Raw genomic sequence first — 4,283 nt, 5'->3', positions numbered from 1 at the left:
CCCAAAAAAAAACAAGAAAAAAAATCTGCCTAGTTTTCCCATCCCATTTCAAGCCATCTAGAAGTTTAATTATTTTTTTTTTTTTTTAATCTCGTTTTGGGAGTATGGGGCAACCCTCCCATACGCAACTCCGGCTCCGGCCTTCGGCCCCTTAGATAACGCTGCGCGCTATAGCTACACCCATAAATACTTAGGCCCCCAGTCGGACACCTTAGCCCCCCCCCCATGAATTATATCCTAGAGCCACCACTGTGTATAGGGCTAACAAAATCTATAAGATTTTACATGCCTATCATTGTGTTTGAAAAAAATGGAGGATATGCTTCTTTTTAAACATTTTATTATCAATACATAAGTCAATGAGAGTTCCAGTTCGTCGACAATTGTTGTATAGGCAAGATATACAGACAGCATACGTTTCCGTTTATGTTTCTTATGAAAAGTTGACTTGGAGTCAACTTTTCATAAGAATCGTTTGCAAAGTAACGTATGCAAGATCATTCAACAAAAAGTCATTAAATCACAGTTTCCTGTCAAATAGTGAAAATCGACGTATCACATGAAAATTCAATACATCGGTTTCCTGTCCAAAACTGTTTTGCGACGAATTTAGTTTACGTTACGTCGATTTCACAACGCACCAGTCGCAATCAGTTTCCTGTCAAATCGCATTTTCTTAAGATAAAATGACATATATCGAAAATAAATCTGCCTTCACCCGTCGACAGGAACCATACAAATTTGTCTTGGTTCTTTTTATGTTACTGATTGTCTTGAGTGAGTACAGTATGATACAATTTCAAAAGTGCTATATAAGCCATACAGTACTTCTTATTTCTTAAAAAGAACAAAAAATAAAGAATAAACCATACTGGTTTCTTTGGAGTTTGTATTATGCTACTGTAGGCTAAATTACCAGTACTGTAGTACTACAAAGTAGTAGTTGTTTTTTTGTTGTTTTTTTTTTTTTTATTATCTTCGCCTAACTCAAATTACTTACTTTAATATATACATTTTTTTAATGATGGCCTCTGAAATCAATTAAATAACACCTGTAAATGTCTAGAATGCTGGAGCTTCAGGGGCTTCACCCCCTGGCCCCCAGCCAATGGTGCTTGCTTCACTCGCAAGTCTGTCTCTTATACACTGACTGTATGGGGAGCAGGACATACCCTGTCTCTTATACACATCTAGATGTGTATAAGAGACAGGACAGAGACAGGATTAAACAAAAGCAAACTTAATTGCTGTACAAATTTTCTTCCGCCAAGGGGGACACTTACCTGTATTAACAAACAATAATAAATATATATAAATATATCCAAAAGTTAAAATTTACAATAAAAGGCAGATAAGAATATAAAATACAGAATTACATAATTATAAAAAGTTAAAATAGCAACTATAACAACCGCCCAATCTCACTGAAGTTCAAAAATTTAAAAAAAAAAAGTTTAAAAATTCAAAAATACAGCAAAAGTCTGTGTGGATATGAGGTTTGGAGCAATTCCACCCACATCAAAAATAAAAAAAATAAAAAAAATGGCAAATAATATAGAAATATTAGAATTAAATTACACAAATCACAATTTAAACAAATTAACCCAATTTTGTATACATTCGTAGCTGGTGACATTTGTAATATTTACATCATGAAAATTAGTTCCTGTCAGATATTGCAGTGTAGGTTTTAGCAACCGATGTTATCTTGCGCAGTGTCAATTACATCCTTACATTAGTTTACAATCAAAAGAATACAGTATATTCATTATTTTACATTACGTGTTCAGATATAAGTAAAAGTAAATGCAGGAAAAGTTATTAAAGTTGTGTGTGTTTTGCAAACACACACAAAATAAGCAGACAAAATAAGCTGGTAACGATTCTTACGACAAGTTGAATTTTTCAAGCTCAAACGGCTCAGCCTCTCCTAACGTTGTCACATGCATGTTACGTCAAGTTGAATTTTTCTTTGCGACTGCGATATGTTAACATTTCTCACTTCCTGTCCGGTTTCCTCATTAAAATAACCCGGCGAAATTCGAGGACAATTTTCACCGTTCGATTTAAACAATAGTCTAGTCCTGTAGTACAGTATAAGGGCCTACAAATCTTGATTTGCTAACTTTCTAGTTATCGATTTTAGTGTTTCGTTCTCAAAATATCAATTAGGCCTATATTGTACTTTGTTTATTTAATTTCACCTATTTAATATTATGTTTTGAACTGACAGAAAAATCTCCAGATATACACTTATACAGAAAACATCATTCAAATGTTAAAATTATAAAGTTCGGGTTGTTTAATATAAACAGAAATTAAAATTAAGAATGAAATACACTTGAAAAAATTGTTTATTGAAATTAGCAGAAAATATTCCAACTGACAATAGGCCTATACTATTTTATATTTTATTTATTTATTATATGTTATACTGTATATTATTTTTATATTATATAAGTTTTTAGTATAATAAATGTAATTAATTAAATCTAATTGCAATCCTCATTCTTGACCACCACTCCCATATCCAACCCCGGCTCCGGCCTTCGGCCCCCTTAGATAACACTGCGCGCTATAGTTACACCCATAAATATTTAGGCCCCCAGTCGGACACCTTAGCCCCCACCCCATAAATTATATCCTAGAGCCGCCACTGTGTATAGGGCTAACAAAATCTATAAGATTTTATATGCCTTTCATTGTGTTTGAAAAAAATGGAGGATATGCTTCTTTTTAACCATTTTATTATCAATACATAAGTCAATGAGAGTTCTAGTTCGTCAACAATATTGTTGTATAGGCAAGATATACAGACAGCATACGTTTCCGTTTATGTTTCTTATGAAAAGTTGACTCCAAGTCAACTTTTCATAAGGATCGTTTGCAAAGCAACGTATGCGAGATCATTCAACAAAAAGTCATTACATCACGGTTTCCTGTCAAATAGTGAAAAATCGACGGTTTCCTGTTTTGCGACGATTTTAGTTTACGTTACGTCGATTTCACAACGCACCAGTCGCAATCGGTTTCCTGTCAAATCGCATTTTCTTAAGATAAAACAACGTAATCGAAAGTAAATCTGCCTTCAGCCGTCGACAGGAAACCAGGCTTGACTGGTAAACAATGAATATGTATAAAAGTTGATTGTGCACTGTATCCAGTTGTAGCTAAATTGCTAATCAATATTAATGAGTTAAAGTTATTAAATTAGCTGACAGTAAATGGCACTCTGTTATAAGTCCATGCTACTGAAGTGTGTCCATGTTAATGTGTTAACCAAAAGAAAGGAGTGGGTTAGGCAGTGGAATGGTACAAAGAGCAGAGGCAAAGCTTGTTCAAGGTATGAGGACTGAAGAGCCAGAAATAGCAAATGGAAGCTTGGTGTTATTTTGTTTAAAATACATTTTACAGTGAGAGTAGAGATTAAGTAACTTGAAATTGTACTTACCTGAATTCAAATTAAGAATGATAGTGTGTGAAATGATATTTATTAACAGGTTATAGTTGCATGGTACTGTATTGAGCCCAGTGGGGTTTTACATTTTTCAGTTGTTGACTGTATGGGGAGCAGGACATACCCAATGGTCTTGTGATGAAAGTGTTAGCAACCAATGTGGTATAATATACCACATTGGTTGCTGGACCGGGTTCAGGAACCGAGATGGTACTGACGTTATACTATATAAGGTGCTCAGGAACTGAGATTTTATTTGAGTTGAACATGTAAAGGCAAGCGTATATTGAGCTGGTTTGATGACGATATACAAAAATGGACACCTTGTCGTTTACAGTTGAAATATAATTTTCCAACTACAGTACTACTAAGTGTAGTGGAAAATAATTACTTTCTTCACAGAAAGACTTTGTGTCACACAAATAAATTCACCTTATAGTGGAAAACCGCATTAATACTCACCGATTTCTAAATCTGAAAAGTTGATATACTCCATTAACTTTGCCTCTTTGCCTTTGAGAGAAGCTGTAAATAAAAAGAACAATAATAATAATTATTATAATAATTAGGCTTTATATAAGACATTGTGCCTTCCAAGAGCAAAGTTTTACACCAAGTTAAAATTATAAAAATGCCCAATAAAAATCATCTGGGATAAAAAAATTACAGGGTCAAGTTGTTTTTGAAATCTTCACACTACACCAATAGTAATGACGTCATCTTCTTGTTTGGGATTAGAACAAATTACTTCACTTTACAACGAATGATTAACGGTCTGCATCTACCTTGGTTTGTTTGAGTTTACATTGGATCGGTTTACTTCACT

At 33.9% G+C, this 4,283-nt stretch overlaps 1 long non-coding RNA gene across 1 annotated transcript in view; it reads right to left on the bottom strand.

Moving 5' to 3' along the window:
* Nucleotides 1–3,959, bottom strand: part of LOC117104497 — a 6,423-nt gene extending 2,464 nt beyond the window's left edge. Inside the window, exon 1 of the long non-coding RNA XR_004444762.1 lies at nt 3,920–3,959. This is a non-coding gene — a long non-coding RNA (uncharacterized LOC117104497). The remainder of the gene's footprint in view (nt 1–3,919) is intronic.
* Between the last annotated feature and the right edge of the window lie 324 nt (nt 3,960–4,283).

The sequence above is a fragment of the Anneissia japonica genome, unplaced genomic scaffold (genome assembly GCF_011630105.1).
Source record: "Anneissia japonica isolate Jap-2015-1 unplaced genomic scaffold, ASM1163010v1 scaffold287600_len331809_cov165, whole genome shotgun sequence".
In the NCBI taxonomy this organism is placed as follows: domain Eukaryota; kingdom Metazoa; phylum Echinodermata; class Crinoidea; order Comatulida; family Comatulidae; genus Anneissia; species Anneissia japonica.
The sequence above is the reverse complement of the archived record's forward strand: the minus strand, read 5'-3'. Positions and strand labels throughout refer to the sequence as shown.